Raw genomic sequence first — 27851 nt, 5'->3', positions numbered from 1 at the left:
GATCACGTGTCGGCAAGCGAGGCCAGGGGAGGTGATTCGCAGGAGTACCGTCGAGTGTGTTATCATTGCGGGGAGAAAGGGCATATCAGGCCTTTCTGTCCTAAGAGGAGGCAAATGATGGAGGTTGCGGCGCAGCCGAAGGGAGGACCGGGTGTCCATTCCGGCGCTTAGTTTTAGCTTTTGTATTCTTTCTTTCATTATGTATTTTCATTTGGAGTTGTAAACGATTATTGCATTTGAGGTTCTAATAAAAGTTGGAGTTCTTTGGTTTTGGGATTTGTGAAAAAAAAAAATCACTGGAAAGGAAATAGCACGGGAGTCTATAAATGGAAAGTTTCCATAAATAGAAGGTTGCTATAATGGAAAGTTTTATAGGAGTTAGAGCTTTTCTATTTTTGAAAAGTGTATGGAAATACCTTGAGGGTAGGGTGTTGCAGGGTGACCGGGTAGTGGTTATGGTGGTGTTCGGGATATGAGTTTTCGTGAAGGCGCAATGCTAAAAGAGGAAAGTTTCTAAAAATAGAAGTTTCCAGAAATGGAAAGTGTTGAGGTAGATCTAGTCGGGAGATACTCGTTGACATCGGACTTATTTGCTCAGGATTGTGTGGGCCCAACTCATGTGATACTGATAGCTCGATGGACTTTGTGGCCAGAGAGTGGGAGTGGTATGTTTGCTTTGGATGACGATCTGTGAGCGCGCTTTAGGGTGACGACCTTAGAGCGGGATTTTGAGACTCCCTGGATACCGTAGCTGTGAGCCGTGGCTCGGCAGTGAGCCGGTATGTCTCGAGGGTTGCGACCCGAGAGCAGGGGGAGTGGTCGTGTGAGACTCCCTGGATACCGTAGCTGTAGGCTGTGGCCTGGCAGTGAGCCGGTATGACTCGAAGGTTACGACCTGAGAGCGGGGGGAGTGGGCGTGTGAGACTCCCTGGATACCGTAGCTGTAGGCTGTGGCCTGGCAGTGAGCCGGTATGACTCGAAGGTTGCGACCTGAGAGCGGGGGGAGTGTGTGTGTGAGTGACTTCCTGGATGCCGTAGCTTAAGGCGGTTGGCCTGATAGCGAGCCGGCATGATTCGTTGGTTCCAACCACGGACGGGGGAAGCACTGAGTTGTGAGCAAATAGTGTCTTTGACGTGAGTATATTGACTAGAGGGAGACCTCGTGGTTCAGTCGGTGGTGTGCGGGCTGTTGCGACAGTTGCACGGGAAACCTTGGCTGACGGTGTTCAGTCTGGTCGGAGGACGTGCAGACCGTGTTGACGGTGGCACGAAGGTCCTTGACAGATGGACAGTGTTGCGGGATTCGAGGACGAATCCTTATTGGTGGGGGAGAATTGTAACATCCGCGAACCAGATTTTGTGATTTTGGGAGGAGTGTCGATCGACACCCTAGTGGCATCGATCGACACCACTAATTTCTGGGTTCGACCGGTTTGATTTAATTCGCGATTTTTTGATTGGGATGGTTTGGTTAGTGGTTTAACCGGGTATTTAAAGGGGAAATCGACAAAATAAGGGTTTAGTCTTTTTCCTCTGTCGCCGTTTGTGTTTTTGAGAGAAAAAGGGAGAAAAGTGTGTTCTTGAGATTCCTAAGAGAGATTTAGTGAGATTGCTGGCTATTCTTGAGTTTTCTGTTGCTGGGAACGAAGGAGAAGCTTCCTAAGGAGTTGCTCTACTGTTCTTCGACCTTTTCCTTCTGTATTTTGAGGTGAGTGCTTGACCATGGTTGATCTAAGCATGAGATCTCTCTTGTTTTGGCTGTTTCCTTGTCTTTTGTGGTGTTTGCTAGTTTGTGTTCTTTGTTTTTCGTGATTCCCAGTGATTTCTGAGGCATTTGGGTGAGTTTAAGACGATTTCGGGGTGGATTGAATCGGAAGTTCGTCGTTCGGATTCGCGCAGATCGTGTCTGCAGAAGAGGCATCGATCGACACCTTTGGGTGGAGCATCGGTCGACACTGTTTGTGGAGCATCGGTCGACACTCTCTTGTAGCATCGGTCGATACCAGTCTCAACCGAGACTTGTTTTTCCTGGTTTGATGTATTGCTTGTGTTTGTTTGCTTGCTTAGACTTGGGGGTTCTCAAATGCTTGTGTGTATAACCTAGTAGATGGGAGGACGGCCTCACTAAGTATTTATGATAATACTTACGCATCTCAATTGTTGTTTGTGGTGTGCAGGTATGTGATGTGGAATCATGGCGATGAGGAGGAGGATGATCTAGGGTCTCGTTTGTGTGATATTGGATATGTTGTTGGAACCTTGGATAGAGATATGTTAGGTTGTTGGATAGAATGGATAGAAATGTTATTGTATTGGTTTTGTATTATTGATATGTTTCCGCTGTACATGAAATTGGATGTTGGTTTATTATTGGTTGGTTAGTGTGTGTGGGTTGGTTTGTTTAATTAAGTAGTATAGAATGCTTAATTATATATTGTATTTAATTATTAAAAAAAAAAAGGTCGGGTTGTTTCATTTATCAATTGGTGACAACTTGTCTGTGGGAAGGTTGTTAAAGGGTGAGGGACCAGGGTTCGAGGAACGCCTGATGCACCAATAACCTACTGGTGGATTATGTGAGTTAGTCCACAGTGATGGGTTAGGATCGATGCCCTGCAGGGCCAGCCTATGGGGGCAACTAGCAGTGAGGCTAGTGGGGTCCACGGATGGATTGTCACATAAAAATTGATTTTTATGTGACAATCCGTCCGTGGACCCCACTAGCCTCACTGCTAGCCCGCTAGCCTCACTGATAGCCGCCCAAACGGACCCCAAGCTGGCCCTGCAGGGCATCGATCCTAACCCATCACTGTGGATATCCCAATCCACAGTGATGGGTTAGGATCGATGCCCTGTAGGGCCAGCTTGGGGTCCGTTTGGGCGGCTAGCAGTGAGGCTAGCGGGCTAGCAGTGAGGCTAGCGGGCTAGCAGTGAGGCTAGCGGGCTAGCAGTGAGGCTAGTGGGGTCCACGGACGGGTTGTCACAAAGACTGTGACATCTTGGTTTGCGGAAAGGATTAAAATAATTGATTTTGGCTACACATGTCACCAAAATGCACTTATATTTTTGGTCAAGGGTCCTGAGAAAATTTCATGATGGGTGACCTTCCTGGAAGTGATTGTCGGAACTGTATAAGAGAGAACAAAACACAGGAAAAGATCATTTTTTGATTTAAAATAATTTATATTTTCATCATTGAATTATTTGGGATTCATATATTACCGTGCTTATAATTTTCTATTGTTTCTTTAATTATGTCACATTAATTTTCTTCTAATTTTTTAAACTTGATTGGTTGGTCATAAACCCTTCCTTATTTTGCAAACATAATTGTTACCATTATTCATTCAATCCCAAAGAGAGATAACGAGTAAAAGCTCATCAACCTAATGGATGGATAAAATAGGGTAATCAAACACAAGCTTACAACAAATAGATAGATAGTTTGGAAAAACATAAATCGTTGTTGATAGATCCATAGGAGCTCAAAGACTGTGACACCTTGGTTTGCGGAAAGATTTAAAAGAATTGATTTTGGCTACATATGTCACCAAAATGCACTTATTTTTTTGGTCCAGGGTCCTGAAAAAATTTCATGATGGGTGACCTTCCTGGAAGTGATTATCGGAACTGTACAAGTGAGGACAAAACCCAGGAAAAGATCATTTGTTGATTTGTAGGATCGGTAAACAAGTTTTTAAAGCCTCCCAGACGTAACAAACCGGCCATCAAATATGGGTGAGTCCACAAGCCAGGAATAGATGTAGGGCCCACTTAGGAAGGTGAGCCCATGGATTGAGAGTGGACATGGGCTCACTAAGCAAAGTGGCGGTTGAGGCGTTACAGAGATAGAGGCTACATCATGGTGTGTCAAAGACACTTCCTCGAATACATTGGAAAATTTAACATTAGTTACTATCAAAAAATTTTTGTCACGTTAGAAAAAGGTTTTTACTTTTATTGGCTTTTTGAGCAAGCCATTTTGAGATAACAATAAGACGTGAACATGTTCTCTTCACACATGAGGAGGGCAGAGCCGAGGTTCTCTATGGTGTAGAAGGTTGGACACAAGGTTATCTCCCCAAGGGAGGAAGGTGGAGGAGGTTTGGTGCAAGGTTTATCTCCCCAGGTGAAGACGGTAGAGCCAAGGTTCTCTCCATGGTGGAGGAAGTTGAACGCAAGGCTCTCTGCATAAGAGATGAGGGCAGAGCCAAGGTTTTCTCCGTAGTAGTCATACACTATTGTGATGATACATCATTGATTAGTATATTATGTAATATATTTTTTATTCGAAATGTTTTTTGAGCTAACAATTTTAGTAATTAAAAAACTATGCAGAAGTAAAAGTAAAATAGTTGCCTTAATGTGTTCATACAGACATTTTCTAGGTGTGAAAATATATTTGTAACATAGAGTATATTTAAGTGTAAAAAATATACTTTTAATGGTAACTTACATAAAAAATTTGTATATGGATATAATTCATTGTATTATAACAAAAATAAAATTTATAAATAACGTACAACAAATTTTAATATAATTTATAAAACTTTAAACCCGCACATCGGATGGGTCCTCATCTAGTTTCTTAATATTTCTTAATATGCGTATTTTCACTAAAACATCCTATATTTTGAAACGGAAGAAATACTATTTAAAACAAAACAGAAAATTTATTGTGCAAACTGTTATAAATTATGCGAACTGTTATTATGCAAACTGTTATATATATATATATATATATGCAAACTTTGTTACTCTTCTCGTTGAATACTGTCAGAGTGTCAGTCGTTATTTTTCTTCATGATAAAAAGGGATTATATACTCTCCTTTCATTCCCTATAACACTTTTCTACAAGTTATTTTCATCCTTTTATTATAGACTTTATAATTCAAACTATAGTCCACCAGTTAGTCTCATACCCGAAGAACCGATGTGCATATCTATCAGTCTATGTCTATGTGTGGCTTTTAATATTTAACTAAATTAGGAGCCGTCCTAAAGCACGAGTTGAAATTACTTTTATTTATATTGTAATTTTTATATAAAATATAATTTATGTAGTTGTTTTTAAAAGTTGTTGTGAATAAAATATTATGCAATAAGAGGGGGTATTGGTTTGAGATTTTAAGAGAATTTAAATGACTTTAAAAGTTATGCAAAATATGTTGTTATTCAATCAAGACTTTTTAAAACTCTCTTGAAATTTGGTGTTATTAGTTGTGGATTTGTAAAAAGTTATCTAAAGTCTTCATAAATCTAGTGTTATTGGATTAAGAGTTTTATCAAGTCATTAAAAGTTTTATGTTATTCAAGTAAAACAAAAGAATCTTGGATTGTTAATGAATTTAACTATTATGTTATTGGTTTAGGATTCTATACTATTTTTTTCATAAAAAAGGTCATGTAAACTTTCTCATCAAATAGAAAGATTGTGAATCATAGTCCATGACTTTTTGTTGTTCTTTTGTTGAAAATGAAGAACAAGAGAACAATACAGAACCAGAAAAATTAACAGATCAAAAGAGGGCAAGTCGAGTAATGATTCCTCCACCATCACCATGAACCGTCACGTATGATTCCTCCACCATCACCATCATCATCTCGTTAAGCTCATCAAACCAGGATGGATTATTTCTTAATTATTTAATTATGTTAGGATTACGTACAATAATTATTTACTTACTCCAAGGACGTGGATGCACTATAGTTGATGAGTTTTCTCAAATTGCAAATTCACTAATTGGTATGATCGTAATTGGTGAAAAAACCTGTAACATATATAATAATGAAAAAACTTCTGGTAATGAAACAATGTTTTTTGACAAAAGCATTACAAAAGAATATTGTGCAAGTAAGGCACCATCACACCAGGGATCGAGTCCCGCTTCCTACAAATGTAGGGATTAGGCTAATGGGCCGGCCTGTTGTGGCCCAATGGTTGACAAAAAAAAAAAGAATATTGTGCAAGATTTTTTTGAGAAAGTTTGAAGGATTTGATGAGTGATTTTACAAGATTAGGAAAACAAATCAGCAAAATTTTAAAACACTTTCTAAACAATTTTTTAAAATCCTTCATTTTACACTTTCTATGATTTTATTTAAAGTCATTTAAATTCTCTTTAAATCTCAAACCAATAGCCCCCTCTAAAATCATATACTAAACATGAGGACTTGAAATTTTTTTAAGATTTTGTTGCTAGTATAATCGAAAATCACTCTTAATCTGCGGAAGAGTGATTAATTTTTGAGATTTTGTTCTCTATATATGGTTAATTAAATATTTTGTGGAGATTTTATTTTATTTTTTTTGGAATATCCTTTTCAAGAAGATATGATATCGAGATTTAACTAATGGTTACAACCCATATAACCTATAACCTATCGAATCAAACAATTAATCTTATAATCCATATTATATAGTCTACAAAAATAGTTATTTACTTCCATTTTATTATATAGGGGGTTTGCTTAACATCTAAAACATTTGCATTAACTTGATCATAATGTTTACAAGGATTGATAGTATTGAAAAAAAAAAAATTATATGCGCTTTATTTCTTTGGGCAAGTCTTACTCGCTAAAGAACCACTGACGAACCAACAATTATGTTGTTTTCATTCTTTGTAAATCATCTTTAATTGAAATAGCAACTTCATAGCATGCTACAACGCCTTCATCTTCTTTATTTTTCTTCGTGTCCCCAGATCAACTCTTCCATATATGTTTTGTCACTCAATCCTCGGATCATATCATATATCCATACACCGTAATTCTATAATTATTCTTGTATCAGCTAGACTTATTGGTAGTTCCATCACACTCATCGCCAAGATATTTGCCACGCTAGTGGAAAAAGCGGCCAAATCACCAAGACACCAATATTGATGGTATTTTTGAAAAAAAATAAAATAAAAGAACTCGATTCGAGAGAGACAAAAGATTATCAACATAAATAAAGAACTCAAACAAAAGAAAAAGACCAAAATACAATTCACATTCCACCCTAAACCAAGTGAACGGCAATCTATATATTAAATGAGAAACAACGGCTCAAATCTCTTGCGAAGGGGACTATAATAAAGTCAATGTCAAATTGCTTATCACCATAGTGCATATTCTTAACTGAGTCTCTGCCCATGTGAACTCCATGAATAACATCAAACATCTTTGGCCATTAATCCATATCGTCCTAATGCCGCTGCAATGACATTGATTATACCCAGTGGTGTAGTATAGGTGTAGTATAGGAGTATTGAATCTGGGTTTGGGGGTGTCAAACTATAAAAGAAAACCAACTTTGCTACAAAAATTTCAGTACTTCATAAGCAAAAACACTTTATTTCAATATTTTACCATGTCACTTGACCTCCTTAACCACCATGTAGGTCTACCGTTGATTATACCGCAATTACGTACGATTGCCATTATCTACCAACCACACCACTTTTTTAATATTCTGTATTACAATAAATGATGTTTTAAGATTTTCACATTGATTAGAAAACCATTTGATGTTTAAATATAAGTATATTATATATTTATAATAACATATTTTTATAATTATTAATTAATAGAAATTCATCAAACTTTTAAATTCTCATTTAATTATTTTTGAAATTTACAATTTTTATCATTAATTGATAAAAGTATACAGAAAATCAATTTTTGTGATACAAGAAAAGTTTTTTAAAAACCGTTCTTTCTGATACAGAAGGAGTATTAGACCCACAATCTGTTAGATATTAGGGAGTCACGAAGAGATAATCCTTATAATTAAAAATGTATCTATATTATTTCATTGCAGTTTACGATAATTTATTAGTTTGTATTATATTCTTTCTGTTTTATAAAAAATATTATTTTGACACATTTCACATAAATTAAAAAAAAAATACATTTCTATCTAATAAGTGATTAATAATTTAAATTTAATAAAACTTAGTTTGAGTTAAAAGTAAATTAAAAAGTGTAAAATTAATATTGGAAATGTAAAATTATGTTATCGATGAAACAAAAAAAAAATATCTTTTTTATCAAGGAAAAAAAAATATATCTAAAATAACACTCTTTATGGAAGAAAAAGAGTATTAATTCTACTATCTAGAGACGTCTTTTTTTTTATTTCTTCTGTATTTTTGCTTATTTTGAATTTTCAAAATCTAAACTATAATAATAAATGAGCTTATTTTAGGCTTTCTATAAATACAATGAGAGAGAGAAGTGCTTACTGCTCAGATATACTACAACAACAACAACAACAACAACAACAACAACAACAACAAGAAAATCTGAGCTAGAGTGTTTTTCTTTGGCTCCATGAAAGAAGAAGATAATTGAAATTTAACAAGTAAGTTCTATATTTTCACAAGTTTAGTAAATAACAGTTCTTTTATTTTTATAGAGCTATTTTTCAATAAAAGTATAATAAAAAATGATGGTTTCACTTCCATAACCCTTTTCTGTATCATTTTTCTCTCTATCAAATTAATACTAAATATATTAAACATATATAGCTGTAAATAAGCAAATACTTAAGGGAAAACATTGATTTCTATTAAATATTGATTAATCTTTATATATAAGTACTTCAGTTCTCAAAAACTTAATATAACTAGTCAGATATATAGCTGATCTTAAATACCCAATATAGTAGATATAATTACAATTTTGGTAAATAATCAAATTTAAACCATTCTTTTTTTTTTTTTTTTGTGTTTGCCAGCAAATAAAAACCAGTTATTTACAGAGATGTACAAACTGATCTCATATTTATTTTAGGAGGGGTTATAAGATCAATGATTTGCAGATAAATTGTCTATGTTTGATTTAATTTTTTAAAGATTTAAACTTCCGATAAAAAATACTTCATGCGTACGGATTCAAAAAATCTGTGTTATGCTTTGGATTGTTCTACAAAATATCATTAGTTAATTTCACCGAAATACTTTTAACTATCGAGTCTTAATACTATATACTATTATATATATATATATTAGATGAGGACCCGTCCGATGTGCGGGTTTAAAGTTTTATAAATTATATTAAAATTTATTTATAATTTTTTTAATACACTGATTTATATCCATTTATAAATCTTTTATGTATGTTACCATTAAAAGTGTATTTTTTACACCTAAATATATACTCTATGTTACAAATATATTTTTATCACCCACCTAGAAAATATCTATATAAACACATTAAGCCAACTATTTACTTCACTTCTACATAATTTTTTTATTACTAAAATTGTTGGCTCAAAAAGTATTTTGAATAAAAATATATTTTGTAATTATGTAATATAAAATAAATTATAGGTATCAATAATGTATCATCACAATAATGTATGACTACCAAGGAGAAAACCTCAGCTCCGTCTTTATCCCTTATGGAGGGAACCTTGCATCCAACCTCCTCCACCATGGAGAGAACCTTGGCTCTGCCTTCCTCCCTTGGGGAGATAACCTTGTGTCCACCTTCCTCCTTTGGGGAGATAACTTTTTGTCCAACCTTCTCCACCATAGAGAGAACCTCGGTTCTGCCCTCCTCCTGTGTGAAGAGAACATGTTCACGTCTTTTTGCTATCTCAAAATAGCTTGCTCCAACAACCAATGAAAGTAAAACTCTAACGTCACAAAATCTTTTGATAGTAACTAATGTTAAATTTCTCAATGTATTCGTGGAAGTGTCTTTTGACACACCATGATGTATCATCTGTCTCTGTAACGCCTCAACCGCCACCTTGCTTAGTGAGCCCATGTTCACTCTTAGTCTATGGACCCACCTTCCTAAATGGGCCCTACATCTATTCCCGGCCCGTAGACCCATCCATATTCGATGGCCGGTTTGTTATGTCTAGGAGGCTTTAAGAACTTGTTTAGCAATCTTACAAATCAACAAATGATATTTCATGTGTTTTATACTCACTCACACAGTTTTGACAATCACTTCTAGGAAGTCCACCTATCATGAAGTTCTCTCAGGACCCTAACTGAAAAAATAAGTGCATTTTGGTGATATAGCCAAATCAATTATTTTAGACTTTTCTGCAAACCAGGATGTCACAGTCTTTGAGCTCCTATGGATCTATCAACTACGATTTATGTTTTTCCAATCTATCAATTCATATTTGTTGTAAGCTTGTATTTGATTAGCATATTTTATCCATCCATTAGGTTGATGCGCTTCTATTCGTTATCTCCCTTTGAGAATGAATGAATAATGGTAACAATTATGTTTGCAAAAAAAAAGAAGGGTTTATGACCAACTAATCAAGGTTAAAAAATTAGAAAAAAATTAATTTGACATAATTAAAGAAATAATATAAAATTACAAGCACGGTAATATATGAATCCCAAATAATTTAAAGATGAAAATATAAATTAAATAAAACAATCTAAAAATACTACAATAAATTTTAAAATACAGTATTTGGAAAAGAAGATGCATATATTAATCTTTTTTTGGGGTCAACATATTAATTTTACATATTCCCAACTGAAAAAGGAAAAAGTAGGAGAAAATTTGGTTTTAAAAAATAAGAAAAATTTACATTCTCATTATAAAAATGTCTCAATTAAACAAAGTTTAAAGCAGTGTTTTTTAATAAATTATTTAAATATAAGAAAATTTATGTTTACATAGAAGTGAGTATTCACAAAATTTAGAATTAATAATTAACTGTATATTTTCCTTAATCCCTTTTTCTATTTTTTTGTAGAATTAATAACTTAAAATTAAAAATAAGTAAATAATATTATAATTTCGGATTTTGTGAAATATATATATATATATATATATATAATCTTCTTATAATCATTTAAAAAAAAACTTTATAATTTTTTATAATTTCTATAATTTTTGATAATTATCTTGTTATATTAATATTTTTTATAACAAAATATTTTATTTTTACATATGTCAAAATCTGATATTGATAACTTGACACATGTCAGAATCTTGTTAATGACTAACTTTCAAAACTCAACTTTATATAATAAGATATATGTATCATCAATGCTAGTTATGTTAAAATCGACAAAAGAAATGGTAATTATGAAATATATATTATTAAAGGTGAAGAGTAATTTTTTTGTCATATTCGTGTTAATTAATACAATATTTACAAAATGATGAAAATGTTTAAAAACAATTTTTAAATATTAGAAAATGGGATTCATTAAAACTATGTGGTCATACTTTTCAAAATGCAAATGGTACGTAAGCTTTGAACATTACATCACACTCATATACTGTCATACATACTAACCCTAAATGGCAAAATCTTCATCTATTTCTCTCGTTATAAACACATACGTAACCTTTGAACATTGCATCATTTCTCTCTTCTGCTTCTCTTTTATCATTGCCTTTTTCATTCTCTTCTTCCTCTCTTCTCTCTGAAATCTCTGGTAAGATATTTCTTATACTTTCTTTCTCTCAGTGCTTCTTTTCACATTCTACATTTTCCTTTATATTTATGTTCTTTAACTTGTGGACGTTTGACTGTATATTTTTCTTTTTTTACCTCCAAGTCTTCTTTATTCTCCTTCCTTCTCTCATATCTGAAATTTCCAGTGAGAATTTTTTTTTCTTTCTTTTGCTTTTACTTCTTTCTTTCTTTCACAGTTTCCTGCATTTCATCACATTCTTCATTTTCCATATTTTCTGTTTTAATGCCTTCTAAGTTGTATAAATTTTAGGTCTTGTCTACCAAAAATTTATTTTTTAGTTTCTTGAAAAGATAAACTTCTACGAATAAATAAAATAGAAATCTTGCATTTACATTCTTACATAATTTTTGTACTATACAAAGATTGCACCTTTATATATATACGGAACAAATGTCTGACTTTTTCGTGTGATATAAACTATGAGTATAAGGATTCATACAAAATAGACATCGGAGTTAGGAAAGACAAAAACAATGAAAAGGAAGATAAGAAGGTAGCAAAATTTATATTGTTATATTTACATTATACTTTCATTTCAATATTTTAAAATAAGTTACCTAAATGATTTATTGATTTTTTTAATCAGGATAAAAGTGAGGGAAAGAAAATTGTTGAAGAAGATCGTATCCCTAGGAACAAAAACTATTTGGTAAATATATACATAATACATACATAAATATATATATATATATATATGATATGTTAATTAATATCGCTAATTGTATTTATGTTTTAATGTTGTTAGGAGAAGAGATGCTAAAAGGGAAACAAATAAAAGTTTCAGAGATGATGGAGAGGTACGTATATAATACTACTTTTAATCTATGTAATATAACTTAATATAATATAATTCAGTATGTTGTTTTGTTTCTCTATATTGATCAATGCTATATATACTTATAGGATGTTCTTGATCACTGGTACTGGGGAAAGTTCTTTGGCATCGTGAGTAATGTACTGAAGCAAGAAGAGTATCGTAAGTGTGACTTATATCAAGGCTATGATTATTATAAATCTATATAATAATAACCATCTGAAAAAATGCGAACAACAGTTGTGATGTATATTTTTTTATAAGAATATATAACTGAGTTTTGATTCAAATAAATAAAATATGTGATAATTTCTGTTTAGTTATATTCAAATTTGAGAGGATTGATAATTTTCTTACTGATTGACTGAATAGTAATATTTATATTCAGTTTTTATGAAGTAAAATTGATTTTGGAAATAGAAATATGTTTGAGTTATGCTAAAAATGATTAAAATAATTAATAGAAATGAATTTAAAGAAATCATTATGTCATTTTAAGAATGGTCCTCAATTAATATTTTTAATATTTGTAGTTTTTATATGATTATTTAAGAAATATATAGTGTCTTATACAATGTATTCATAATATTATCATTTAAAACAAAAAAAGCATTTAAAATATAATCATTTACATATCATATTTGACAACAAGAGAATAAGTTGTAACGGTTCATAAAATATACAAAAATATGATTGTAAGGTTAGAAGAGAAGACACAACTGTAGATTGCATTTATTCATTTTTCAAAATTTGAAAAATATTTTACGACAAAAAACACAGATAAAAAGTTATATTGAAAATATGCGAACGAAAGGTTACCACGAATAAAAGCAAACGAAATAACATGACTGCAATGTTATCTTATGGCAGTTAATCGTAAAAATTTGTTTAATTTGACGTGTGTAGCATTGATAATTATTTTTTTAATCATATGTGAAGGTAAAATTATTTTTTAAAGAATATTTTTCAATAAAGATATAAAAAATATTTCAAAATTTTGTATGTTTTTAAAATTTTTATTAGATAGTTTAAGAATCTCAATAGTTTAATAAATAAATTTAATTAAAGAACTTTTGTAATAAATATTTTACTAAAATGAGTTTCCCCGCGATATCGCGGGGGCTCCATACCTAGTATATATAATAAACTAGTTTGGTACTTTGCTAGTTCGGTTATTTTGGTGTTACTAGGTGCTTCCCCACGCAACGCGTGGGTTGTGGTGTAGTTGGCACTTTCTTGTTTTTTTTTTTGTCTTTTTCGTTTTCTCTTTTGTATTATTTCGTTTTAATTAGGCATATACGGGCTTTGCCGTCACTTTTATTTATACACTATATGTTTATACCATTTCGTTCAGATGTGTATAATTGTGGCGTTTATTTTTTATGAATTATGAAGATGTTGTTTCTTGCTTTTGAGGATCTAATCTTATCATTGACTGATATTGTTTCCAATACATTTATTGTATTATAGATTTTCTAATTAACTGCTTATGTAAACTCTTCATACGTTGATGTTGTAATAATAAGTTATTTTTTTTAAATATCTTCCGTGTAAGTGATTATGTTTGTATGCCCATGTTTTGGTCTAATATCAATAAGATTGTTTCTGTTTTCTTTAGTTGGCTTTGAAACCAATATTGAGTTAAGCAAATAATGGGTCGAATTATGGTGTTAATAATTAATATAAATTCTTATGTATATATGTTGTATATATGTGACTATAAATTTAGCTAACTAAAAAATTATGTAATATTTAAATACAATCTTGAACATATATATATTTTTTTATTTGTGGGAGGAATGTATGAAATTATTGGATAGAAGTTATTTTTGAGTTAAATGACCTTTAATGTCTTTAAAGTAAGTTAAATATTAATAAATTTTTATATGTGTCTTGACTTTTTAAAAAAGGAATACCAAGTGTTTCCTTCCAAATTTGAAGTGATATAGTATTTTAGTTTTCTTATATGATTTTATGAACTTCAATGTAAAAGTTTTTCAAAGTAATAAGTACACTCACTGATTGAATTATAAAATTTTGAGAAATGTTTATTTCGTTTAATCATCTGCTCTTTAAAATTAATTAGATAAGTTTGTTGTTATTCCTACAAATAGGACAACATATATTATAGTTTAACCATGGAGTTAAGCAATGGAAATGAAACTTGTGGTTGCAAGACAAAATGCTTATATGTTACACAATGATCGTTTAAAAATGAATAGGAACATCTAATTCTCAAATAAAGTTGATTGTTTTGTTAAAACCAACATATGTGAATTTAAATTTAACTATGCAAATTTAAAAAATAAATATGAATAGATTAGAAAGGCAAGAAATATAAAAGAAATATTTTATATATATAAATAAAATAAAAATTGAAAACAATATTAAATATATATAATACTTTCTACATTAAAATATAGAATCAAATTCTTACAAGTTACAACACATATGAGATATAACAACATTTGATATTGGTAGGAGAGGAGGAGAGAATGTTTATTATAAGATGGTAATCCAAATTAGATAATGGAGATGAATCTTTAAAAAATAGAACAATGTAATATTTATATATATATAATACTTTCTAAATTAAAATATAGAATCAAACTCTTACAACACATATGAGATATAACAACATTTGATATTGGTGGGAGAGGAAGAGATAATGATTACTTATAAGATAATAATCCAAATTAGATAAAGGAGATAAATCTTTTAAAATAAGAACAATGTAAAATATATATCATGTAGTCTCTAAAATTAAAATTTAGCATTAACAATTTACAATGATATTTCATTTTTTTTTTACAATCCATACAACAAAAATAAGAAATCAAAAATAACAAAAAAAAATGAAAAATGATTTGAGGTATTGTAGAAGAGAATGAGAGAATGTGAATATGAGATAGTAAAAGAATGTCAATATGAGAGAATGATAGATTGAGAGAATGCTTATTTATATGATAAGAAATGATGGAAGTTACATTTAGAACTATGGAGTTACAATAGTAATTTATTGTGTTTGAATAAAATTGAGTGGTAGAATATGATTAATGCATAATTTATTTTATTTTCAGTTATAATTTTATTTTAATGTGTGAGTTAAATGTATTGTGTTTATTAGATCTTAAATATTGTTAAAAGCAATTAGAAAGCAAAAAAAAAAATAGAAAACATTAAATGAAAATCAACCAATAAGGAGAGACCAAACCTTACTTTTATATATATGATATATTGCTTTAAACTTTGAAATGAGAAATATATTATAAACAATAATTTTACATGAGAAATATATTAATTTAGCCAACCAAAATATGAATATAAGTTTAGCCAACCAAAATAAATAAAAAATATTAAAATTTAACCAAAAATAATTTCTCTTGAAAGATAATAAGTTAGTAGGAGGAATGAATTAATGTATAATTATTGGATAGGAGTTACATTTGAGTTAAATGAAGTTACATGTCTTTAATTATAAATAAATATTTTAATTTTTTTATAACCTAAAATAAAAGGAATACCAAGTGGCTGAATCAAAATTCACATGATTTGGTTGTTTGTTGATATAAACTCAACACTTACACATAATATTTCAAAATAAAAAATATTACTTTTTAAGTGACAAACTAAATTAGTTTTCTTCTAAAATTATATGAATTCTTCAATCTCAATAATTTTTAAAATCCCAAGGATAACTTATATTTTTTTGGTTTTCACTCATCAATTTAATTTATAGTGCTAGATTTCATACTAATGGTTTCATCTTTAGAGAATTTAGTGAAATTATATTTTTAAAATTAAATTTTATTTTTATATTTAAGTTCCAGTTGAATATGTTTTGTTTTTTGGATCATTTTTTATTTTGATTAAAGACACAAAAAACCAATTGTTTAATTATATTCTTTTTGTTTTCAGAAACCTCAAATCATAAAAAAATAATATATATATATTATATTGATATCTGCAGATTTAACAATTAGATCACAAAACAAAATAGTCTTTATAAATGGATAAATGGATAATTATATTGATCTTTAAATATTATATTGATCTTTAAATATTATATTGATCTTTATAAATTATTAAAAATGATACATGAATATGTAAGATAACCAGAGACATAATAGATAATTACATATGGATCATTTCAACTTTATAATCTTATTGTGTGGTGAATATTGTAAGGAAGTATGAAAATAATGAAAGATGTTAATATAAAATAGAAAATGGAGATAAACATTTTAAAAGATTAAAATAAATATATAAAATATACATATCATACAAACTCTAAAACTAAGCTTTTACAATGATATTTGATTTGATTTTTTATAACCCATATAACAACAATAACAAAAAAAATACAAAACAAAACAAAACAAAACAAAAAGAGATTTGAGAGTAGTGGAAGAAGATGAGAGAATGAAAGAGTGATAGACTAAGAGAATAAGATAATGAGTATTTATAGGAAGAGAAATGATGAAAAATTACATTTAGAAAAATGAGAGTTACAATTCTAATTTATTGTTTTGTTTTAATACAATTGATTAATACAACTTAGTGGAGAAATAAAGTTAATGCATTATTTATAGGGAGAAGGTATAAAGATTTCAGTTTTATATTATGTGAATTAAATGTGAAAATTAATTGTTTTAAATTTGTGTTTTAATATAATTTTGTTTTTGTTAAAATTGCATTGCTAAGTGGACCAATAAGGAGAGACTGAAACTCTACTTTTATATATATGATTGGGTTGGGTAAATAAATCCATATATAAGCTAATTGATTAACTGATATTTACTATCGTTTCACTTTATTATGCGTATATGCATATTATACACAAGGAACGTGTATGTGTGTTGCGTATATCAAACTAAAAATTACGTTTTAGCTAGCTAACTAATTTATAACCGGGAACTGCAAGTTATTAGTAGTTGCGGTAATAGAAAATTATGGTAAAATATTTTTTAGTGTGATATAATCTAAATCATGATTTTGTTACTTATGATTTCAATGATTTATGATTTTACCAAATTTCAAATCTTTTAATTTTGTAAAAGAAAAAACCTATATATATAAATAAAGATATGACGCTTACTACGTAGTTAACATTCATTTATATGATTGTTTATAATATTTGTGAATTACTTTATTTGTTTAATCACAAATTTAAATCTAATTAAATTAGATATAATATCATGATGAAATATCATGATGAAATATTTTAAATCATGTCTCTAACTTTCTTTGGTGAATAAATTAAAAATTTAGTAACAAAATACTAAATAATGATTATTGATCATATTTTCTTGGCATCACTTCTATGAAGAGTTTTAAGACAAGTATTTGACCATAGACATTCAATAAATCTTTGGTAAAATCTAAAGAAAGTAAATGACTAAAAGTCGATAAAAGAATATATACAAACCAACGTATTCCAATTACTACCAAAAGTATAATAGAAGATAATATTATTATTGGAAATATATTATAGAACATATATTCTACTTGCCATCACTACAAGAATATTGAGTTTTAATAACGTTGGAATAACGCTATCTATCAATATGATAGCGTTTTGACAAATGCTGTATCTGCGCCCATCATCATAGGTCCAGCACTTTAGATAACGTTTTTTTGTTTTGCTATTTTATTGTTGTATACAATAACGTTTATTTGTCCGCAATTAAATATTATATAATAGTATTTGTATAAATGTAATTAGTTTCTATATATTATTTTATACTAATTTGATTCAATATATAATAAGATTCAGAATTTAAAGACGGTATATTAATATCAAAATAATTCATTAATTGTCACAAAAATACAAACATAAGTTCAAATAAACGCAAGTAACAATTTTTTACAAAGTTTACAAGATTCCATTTTCACCTTGACTTGTAATCACTTCAAATTCTTGGACTTCACTCAACACATGTCTTCTTGCTTTAAATTCTCCATCTTCACTAAACACATGTCTTCTTACTTCATCAACAATTTCGCATTTGTGGTCAGAAATAACTTCGCCAGAGCATATCTTGATGAGACAAACCTCATGTTCCCTTGTTAACATAGACACGGTTGTGTTTTCATGTTCTCTGTAAGTGACAAATCAAGTTTTTATATCATAAAATAGAATTGACAAAGAAAAGACTGTGTGCTACTTACATGTTCATCAAAGTTATGTTGTCACTGTTAAATAAGATCCTTCCTGAAAATAGGTATCAACCGGATTTTTCTCTATATATAAATCCTTCATTTTTCATCAGATCTATCAATTAAAACAACAGCGTCATTACATAGAGAAAAAAATTAAACAATAATTTGAGCTAAACAACAACTAAAACCATTGAAGTTTAAAAACACAAACTTTTGTGAAATAATCTCACCTCATTAAAATTCACACCTCCAAGCATAATCTTTAGCAGTCTTAGTAGATCTTGCTATTAGTCTCTTAAGAACAAGAGACGCTTCATCTGGGCCAAAGATTCTGCCGCTGTTTCATCAACTCTGGAACCAATACCACCCACCTTTAAAATCTCTTCAGATTTTCCTTGAAGGTTCAAGAAGAATCTAAATCCAAACACAATCATTTAAAATACTAAAGAAAAATCATAGATCAAGGCATCGAATTTTAGATTTCTTACAGATTTGGGAATATGAATGGGAGAGAGGGTCAGATCTAGCGAAGGAACTCAGATCTAAGAGCTCCATCTATGGACGGCGTTGATAGAGGGTTATCACAGGGAGAGGATTCAGAGGTGGGAGGCTTGAGTGAAAGGCATGAGAACTGATGTTGAGATTCAGTGGCTGAATGGTTGGTGATAGGGAGGGTCGACGAAGATAAAGAAATTGGTGGTGTCGGTTGAATGTGTATATGTGGCAGAGAAAATATGGTGAAGAAGGGGAGAAAAGAGATGAAGAAACAAAGAGGAGAAGTGAGGAAGTGGAAAAGACTAATAGATCTGAGATTTGAGTGTGTTTAGGTCAAATGTTTGAGGGGCGACACTTAAAAAAAAATCAATGATTTTCTAAATTCTTAAAAGTTAAAACGATAAATATAAAAATATCTAGAGTTAAAAAAACAATAAATACCAAGGGGAAGTACAATCTTTTGAGGACAGTAATATATTATAGCGTTTCCCAATATAGAAACGCTATAAATAAGTTACGGGTAAGTCAAGCATAGCATTAACACATAAACCGCTATATTATAATGCTATTAAAACTCAATATTCTTGTAGTGCATAAAATATTGTTGTCATGTAGACACAATATAATGAAAAATATATTTTTAAAATTTTATTATCTTGTTATTTGTGAATGAGTAAATTTATAAGATGTTGATGTGAATCACATCCTATTGGGCTGGTCTATTCTTTAAAGTGAATATGACTTTATGCTATAAGTGGTTTCCACTACTCTACATTATTAAGAAGTAGTAGAGAAAGTATCGAAAGCTCTAGAAGATTATATATACTATTGTCTTTGGGAACACATTTGATATTAATGTGTTATAGTCTCCCTATTAGTCTCAAAGTCAAAAGGGTCTAAGATATATAATACATGGCCCAAATTTGAGAATGTTATTGATTACAGAGTGGGATTCAAATCGAGATTGATAGACATAAAGTGTCATCATCTCGAGGGGGAGAATTCATGAATCCCACATACAAAGGTGATGAAACAAATATAATATTATGTTCACACCCAAAATGAGTTTAATCACTCATATGAAAGAGTAAATCTTGAGGATTTGAAAAGTAATCATGTTGGGACAAAAAGTGAAGAAAATACTTTAAAATCATAAGTATTATTACCCAAGACAATAAAAGTATTGAGAGATTATATGCATTATCTAGAAGATAAAATGCTTTGTGAAAATCTCACTGTTTGGCATGACCGGTTAAGCCATTCCGGTTCAGTAATGATGCGAAAGAAAATTCAGAAATTTCAGAAAAGATTCATTAGAGAACCTTAGAGATTTCCTAGTGATTTCTTATGTGTGCTGCTTTACAAAGCAAGCCGATTATATGGCTTTCACCGACCCCATGAATTTGGATCATGTCAATTTTCTTGTACGTATACAAAGCGATATTGTGGACTGATCATCCACTATATATATTTGTTATTAACTTGCAACATGGAGTTTGTGAAAGTATTTGGTTAATTGACAATGATGGTGAAACCATGCCAAATAATTGACATAAATGACTCTGTATGTCAAGTAATTCGCATCATGCCAACGAATAATCATGAGTACTCCTCACTATAATTGGTTTGGGTCAGAAACCAGATATATTCTATCTAAATGTGTTATACATGTTGGTTGTCCACCACAGCGATATAAGATGGAATTTGAAAGAATGTTGGAAATATGTTGGATATGAATATCTTTTGAAGATTGAATATCTCGAGAATTTGAGCCTCGAGATGCAGAGACTGTTTCAGTGAGTCAGTCTTTCGAACATGAGGGGGAGAAAATAAACAGCTGGAAAATATATATATTGGGAGAAATTATCTTGATCCTCGTACTTTAAAATGTGCGCTAGAAATTGAAAAAGATAATTTATTTGCAAAGTTTAGCAAATATGGTAGAAGGCATTTTCTGACCTTGAGTGACAAAGTCACATATACCAGCTGTGCTACAATTGAAATTAATATCCTAAAAGGATAAGATCAACTGCTAGTAAGTCTAAAAAATCGCATGAAGTGTGATAGACTTATGGTTCCAAATATAAGCATCCTCGTAAAAGAAAAGGAGCATAAACTAATATGGTACTGAGGAAGCAAAGAGTGATGAAAAATCTCTAGAAGAGATATAGACATGAGTAAGAAAGAGATTCAGGTACCTGAGAATGATAATGAAATGAAATCTCAACAAGTTGAGTTATGTCTAGAATAAAAAAGAACCAAAAAGCAAATCGACGTCGTATATATGTTTGCATGCAGTGTTGCAGTTGATGATGTTATTGATGAAAATTGAGGATCGTAAACCCGCGGTTAATAGAAAAGTTCTATTGAAAAGTGTATACAAAGAATGATTTGTTAATCATTGAAAAAAATAGTTATGAAATAGTTCAAATCTCTTGAAGAGATAATATTTGGACTTGTAGTCCTTACACTTGAAAGTGTAAAATGAGTGGAACATAAGTGGATATGTATGAGAAAAAAAAAGTACATGTAGTAGTACAATGATTCTGATAAAATACTTATGAGAGATCTGGTGGAAGCAACTAATTTGGATCCCTTATGATTTTGACAGTAATAGCAAGATTTGATTCAGTCTATCTCTTAAAATGATTATATTGCTAGAAGCAATAATTTATAGTTCTCGAGAACATTGTAAAAGGGAGAAAAAGTCTTGATGCCTTTTGACACCTTTTTGGGAGAAAATGGTGAGAGTTTATCTCTACGAGAGAATCCTGTGTGTAGATCATTGTTGTTGATCTTAGAGATCTCATAGTGGGTTAAAAATAAATCGGTAACAAGCTAAGTGAATATCTTATGGTTGTGTAAATCCAAGATTGAACACTAACTGTAATTGTGTTTATGAAGTATTTTCAAGAAAGTTTGACGATGTAAGCATTTGCTGAACCTCGTTAAAAGAAAATTTATATGTGTCTCTTGTTTCTTCAGCATGTACAAGTGGTTCTTGTTAAAAGAAAGGTACAAGAAAAAGTGCAAATTATGTTGATGATGAAAATATTATCTGATCTCCGGTATAAACAATCAATGATGAAATATTACTTCTGAAAGATGGAGAAATCGGATTGTATAAGATCAGATATTTCATGAAATTTCTTGAGGTTACAGATTTGACATCTGATGAAAGAGATGTTATCTCAAGATGCTACATCATCTTACATAGAAAAATGGTCTTGTAGTACCATACTAAAAAGAAGAGTTGAAAGAGAAAGTTTTACAAGGAGATTATGAATAACTCTTATGTATAAGATGCTTGTTTGGAAGATTGTATGTTTGGAATATTTGGGATTAAAGTTCAAATAGATCTTCTATATGAAAGGGGTTCATATGACTTGAAGTTCAATGACCCAGTAGAATATATGATGATGATATGAGTTTGTACCTGACAGTGCTGTTAATAACAGTTTAGAAAAGATGATATATATGATCATAATGCATAAACTAAAGATGATGCTTTCAGGGGGAGAAATATGATCATAAGCGTGGTTGTACTCTTTTTTACTTATCATGGTTTTTATCCCATTGGGTTTTTTTCATGAAAGGTTTTTAACGAGACAACAAAAGAACACGCAAAAGATAAATGTCTTGAGAGGAATATTATGATTCCAATGGTGAAAGACTATCATCTTCAAAGTCTTTGACATACATTGATGAGATCATAAGAGACCAATAGCCTGCAGAAGAATGGTGATGTACGGTGATATACATGTCCTATAAATTTGTTCAAGTGAAGATTTGGCGAACCATTTACCAAGGCGTTTCCAACCACTACTTTCAAGAAGTTACTTCATCATATTGGATCGGTCCTCTCTAAGATTTCAAGTGATGTACTCAAGAGGGGGAGTAAAAGCGCGCTGCACTCTTTTTCCCTTAACTATGATTTTTCCCATTGGGTTTTCCTAGTAAGGTTTTTAACGAGGCAGCATATCACATACGCATTTGGGACTACATTTTTATAATGGTCATCCAAGGGGGAGTGTTATGAATATATTGTATTATGTGGATGCTCATTACCGGTCCATTAATAGACTTGGTATACAACCTAAATCCCTAATGTTGTAACACTATATATATGTTGTATCCTATAGTAGAGATCAATACAAACAGGATAATAATTCCCTAAACCTTTTGTTATAACAATATAGAGAAAAAAGAAGAAAAGTAAAGCATGTACGGCCCATTTAATAAAGAAAGTACATTAGAGTCAATGTATTGTGTAGTGTGCTAAAACTATAGCCCATTTAATATCAAGTATAGGTAAAAAGTGGAAGAAAACTCGGTACCTTAGAAATCAAAGTCGTCTTGGATGATCATATGGATCCGAGGAGCTATGAGTGTTTGAATTTGCAGACTTGAAAACAAATGGGATTCCACTCGGACTCCGCGGTAGGTTAGGTATTAAGTCAATTTTTGTCTCCTTGTCTGCATTATTGGTTCTTCTTACTCTGTGTTTTCCTTATTCTTGCCTACTTGCTAGATCTCTTATTAAGGGGTTTATGCTTTGAATTTTACTTTCTGATTTCTTGATTTATCAGACCGATTCTTGAAATCTTAGGACTAGATTATGTAGGAATCTTGATACTGTAGAGTGTTGGTAGACAGTAACTTTAGTCGATTATGTAGTTTCCAGAAACTGCAAGTCTCTGGAGTTGGAATAAAAAGAAATCTCTTTCTGATTAGTGAGAAATTATTATAACTGAATGATCGACTTAATTTAGTGGAATAAAATCATATGAACAGCATACATTATATCACTTAATCCTTGTGTTTTTGGCTATTAATTTAGCTCCTTTGTAATGTTGGATCATCCCAAAATAGAGAGACAAATCAACGATTCTTCTCAGGCGATTTTAATAATTAAGGTATTGATATATTCTGTCAAGTTCATGTTGCTCCTCATGTTTGGCTTTTATCTTGGTCGTTCTCCATCTTCTTGGCTTTTAATAACTCGACCAAACCTTCAAGGACCTTATCAACACGGTCGTTCCTCACTAGCTGTTCATCAACCTCTTCGGTTTTCTTGTCTACCGAATGATCTTTTCCCTCGGTGGTCTTTGTCTTGTTCTCCAACTCTTGCTTTTCTTTATTGGCCTTATCTTGTTCGTTTTCGATCTTCTTGACTTTCAAGAACTCGATCAGACCATCAAGAACCTTATCAACAGTGTCATTCCTCATAAGCTGTTCAGCCACCTCTGCTGGTGTAACCTCTGTCGCCTCAATACCTTCCTCGACCTTGCTGAAAAGGTGGTGCTCTTTGATCTCTAGATAGTTTGAAGCAAGAGCTTTGAAAGTACTCGGTGTGCAGTAGGACATGTGAATGTGCATGTCCATACGCCCTGGCCTCAACAAGGCTGGGTCGAGTTTCTCTTTGTAATTGGTTGTGAATATTATGATCCTTTCGTCACCGCAGCTTGACCATAGACCATCTATGAAATTTAACAATCCAGAGAGCGTCACCTTTTTATACCGTGGATCCTCCATTTCGTCAGGCTCGTCACTAGTCCTATCTTTGAGTTCTAGTGAACAATCGATATCTTCTACAATAAGAATCGAACGGTTAGCAGTGGCAATCAATAACCGCCGGAGCTCAGAGTTGTTGTTAACCGCAGTCAACTCTAGGTCGTAGATATCAAAGTTGAGGTGATTGGCCATGGCTGCGATTAAACTTGATTTCCCAGTACCTGGTGGACCGTACAGCAAGTAACCTCTCTTCCAAGCTTTACCAACTCTCTTATAGTAGTCTCTCCGCTGCACAAATTGGTCTAGATCGTCCATCACATTTCTCTTGACATCTGAATCCATTGCTAGAGTTTTGAAGGTAGAAGGATGGTCAAGCGTAACAGAGGTCCACGCGTCAGAGTAATTCCCGTACATGTTTTCAGGGGAGAGAGTGAAGATCTTGAGTGTTTTCTTCTCTTGCTTCAACCACGTGGCTCTTTTCACCATGAATGGCAGGTAAGATTCAAGAGCTATGTCTTTGAACTTCTTGTGGAAGTTGAGCTCGAATGATCGGACTTCAGATCTCAGCGTGGAGTTTAGATCCCGTGGGTTGTGGAAGTGCTTGGACTCGACATGGCGACAATGGAGGATCCACTGGAATTTGACGCCGTTGTAGGTGTCGACAACTTCCTCGTCACGCTCGACGGTGACATTGTAGTTGTTTTCTTTCTCGTGTTTACTCACTTTGATTCTTTTGTTAGAAGGAGAGATCTTGGTGGCTAGATAGGCCTCTGCAGCCTCAAAGACTTCATTGTGAGCAAAACCTTCAAATTCTTCGATGATTATCGTCATTTGGGAGGAGAAGTAACTAAAGATGCTGCGGAAGCCATAGGAAATGTAGTTGTGCACCTCGTCAGGCAAATAATCTTGGACTAGCGATCGAGCCAGCATTGCGGTTGCAGCCACCGAAGCCGCGGTGGTGAGAACCGTCTTAGCCGTGGCCAGACGGGATTCCGCGGAAGAAGAGTCAGAGGAGCTCATCTTTAGTTTTGGGTGTGTCTGTCTCTAGTTTTTGAGTTGTGTTTAATTAACCCCCAAAAAAAAACACAATCAGAATTTATGTATGATTGGTGGGAAGTGGGAACGGAAGACTAATGGACGCAAGGAAGTAGCGAGGATCCTTCCCATTGCCTACAACGTGGAAGTTTCTAAGTTATAAAATAACAAATAAAAAAAAAGAAGAAAAGTAAAAAGAGTTTTAATGGGCTCCAATGACTTGTTCATGAGGTTTATTTGACTTAGTAAACAAATGAATGATCCGATCCATGCGTCGAACAAAAACAATAAAAGAATTAGTAAACAAAGACTGACTTAACGTGTGGATCACTCAATTCTTGTAAAAGCAGTTTTAGAGAAAATGTTAGTCTAGCAGAAAGAAACCGTGTCACTTCCACTCATTTAATCCAATAACGGTTAATAGTGTTTATGCATATAGAGGTTGCGGGAAAAGGGCCATTTCCGACCTGTACAATGTCAAAAGTGCCAATTTATACCTATACAAACGATCGGTGTCAATTTCTACATATACTCTATAAAATTCAAATTTCATACCCAATTTTATAAAATAGTGCCAATTTCAAAGTCAATATAAACAAATATTACTCAACAGCTGACTCAGATGACACGTGTTTGAGGAGGTGGCATCGAGCATTGAAAACGACATCGTTTTGATGCTTTAGTTTCGTTTAAAAAAAAATGTAACTACCTAGAATCGAACCCTGGTCAATTAATCTTTCTATCAATGCTTTAACCAACTGATCCCACAAAGTTATTCGAAACATTAAGGAACTTTTATGTTTATAACTATATATTTGTGCGATAATCTCTATTTCATCTTCCTTTTTTTTCTTCGCATCTTCAATGGCTGCTGTGTTCTCCATCTAAATCCGCCTCTGTTGGCCCAGTCGCTGAGTGTTTCCGTTTATTGTGGTTTTCCAAGATTTGATTTTTATTTTTTGATTCTTTTAAACTTTGGAGATTCTCTGTTCCTCTCTAATCATCATCATCATCATAAATAGGGTTTCTGTTTTCCAGTCAATTTTGAATGAGGATGCCAAAATTATCAAAACTAGAGAAATTAGAAAAATTTGATATGTTCATCTCTCTTAGCAAGCAGAGATCGGTTCAAATACTATGGAGAAGGAAATCAAAGAACCATGGCGGAGCAGCCATCGACAATGCCAACAAAGAAAGGAATTGGAGGAAGGAGGGAGATCGGTCAATATAGTTATAAACATAATCTTTCCATATTATTTCGAATAAGTTTGTGGGATCAATTGGTTAAAGCTTTGTTTAAAACTCTGATAGGCCAGGGTTCGATTCTACGTTGTTACATTTTTCTTTTAAACGAAACTAAAGCATCAAAATGACGCTCGATGCCACCTCCTCAAACACGTGTCATCTGAGTCAGCTCTTAACTAATATTTGTTGATGTTGACTTTGAAATTGGCACTATTTTATAAAATTGGGTATGAAATTTGAATTTTATAGAGTATAGGTAGAAATTGACACCGATCGTTTGTAGAGGTATAAATTGGCACTTTTGACATTGTACAGATTGGAAATGGCCCTTTTCCCGACATACATGAGTGTTGTTCATACTCTATTTCCGTTTTGGTTTTTGTGGATGCAATTGAGATTTCTCTCACAAAATGTTTTTTACTTTTTCTTTACAGCTTACAGAATTGAAAGCTCTATCCTGAGGTTTGATTGTGAGATAATTGTAAACGTGCACACATCTCTAGCTCTTGTATCATTGGACGCCTGGAAATGTTATTTTGTAGCTAAAGTTGGTGTAGGCTCTTACTGGAAAATGAGTTAATGTCATGCTAATTAAAGACACTGGTTGTTCAAACAAATTCAGAAACAAGTACCTTGGGATAAATGATCAGAGTCAAGTGGCCTAAACAGAGTTACCTGAGAACGGATGCAAGCAATATCTGGTTCTTCCGCGGAAAGAACAATACTCATTAATTAATTAAGAGGATCTTGACAAGATTGGCTAGTTGTGCATGGTGATGGTGCAGTCACCGTATACAACAATGCGCATTTCCCTTAGGGACTAAAGATTTATTGCACCATCAGCACTACTGTGCCAATCATAATTAAGGCATCATTTGGTACTAGTTTCCCAGCTTCCTTTGAATCAGTCTTGTGAATAACAAAAGTGACAACTAAAAGATGAAACTAGCAAATTGTTTAAAAACCCTTCATATAATAGAAGACAGAGCAAAAAAAACTCGATACGACGAGAATAGATTCGTTATTGATCCGATGTTACATGCTTTTCTATAATAAAACTCGATATATATTTTTCATATATATTATTTTGTTTCCAAGCTTGACAAGTCTCTTACCAAAAACTTAACTA

At 31.9% G+C, this 27851-nt stretch overlaps 2 long non-coding RNA genes and 1 pseudogene across 6 annotated transcripts; 1 reads left to right on the top strand and 2 right to left on the bottom strand.

The window, feature by feature from the left end:
* Positions 1-18064: 18064 nt before the first annotated feature.
* On the bottom strand, positions 18065-19307 carry LOC104710047 (uncharacterized). Of its 4 annotated transcripts, none has more exons than XR_754909.3 (4): positions 18922-19307; positions 18664-18847; positions 18443-18545; positions 18065-18372 (listed from the first exon to the last, which is right to left on the bottom strand). It is a non-coding gene; the product is annotated as an uncharacterized LOC104710047 (long non-coding RNA). The 4 variants fall into 4 exon arrangements; XR_015565749.1 differs by having other exon boundaries at positions 18664-18784; XR_754910.3 differs by having other exon boundaries at positions 18065-18336; positions 18922-19258.
* A 3911-nt stretch (positions 19308-23218) lies between these two features.
* LOC104710048 (uncharacterized) lies at positions 23219-27365 on the top strand. Its single transcript, XR_015567132.1, has 2 exons — positions 23219-23377; positions 27157-27365. It is a non-coding gene; the product is annotated as an uncharacterized LOC104710048 (long non-coding RNA).
* LOC104714864 (protein HYPER-SENSITIVITY-RELATED 4 pseudogene) lies at positions 23676-25687 on the bottom strand (annotated as a pseudogene). Its single transcript, XR_015567131.1, has one exon. The product of XR_015567131.1 is annotated as a protein HYPER-SENSITIVITY-RELATED 4 pseudogene (transcript).
* Positions 27366-27851: the final 486 nt, after the last annotated feature.

The sequence above is a fragment of the Camelina sativa genome, chromosome 9 (genome assembly GCF_030686135.1).
Source record: "Camelina sativa cultivar CO46 ecotype springtype chromosome 9, ASM3068613v1".
In the NCBI taxonomy this organism is placed as follows: domain Eukaryota; kingdom Viridiplantae; phylum Streptophyta; class Magnoliopsida; order Brassicales; family Brassicaceae; genus Camelina; species Camelina sativa.
The sequence above is the reverse complement of the archived record's forward strand: the minus strand, read 5'-3'. Positions and strand labels throughout refer to the sequence as shown.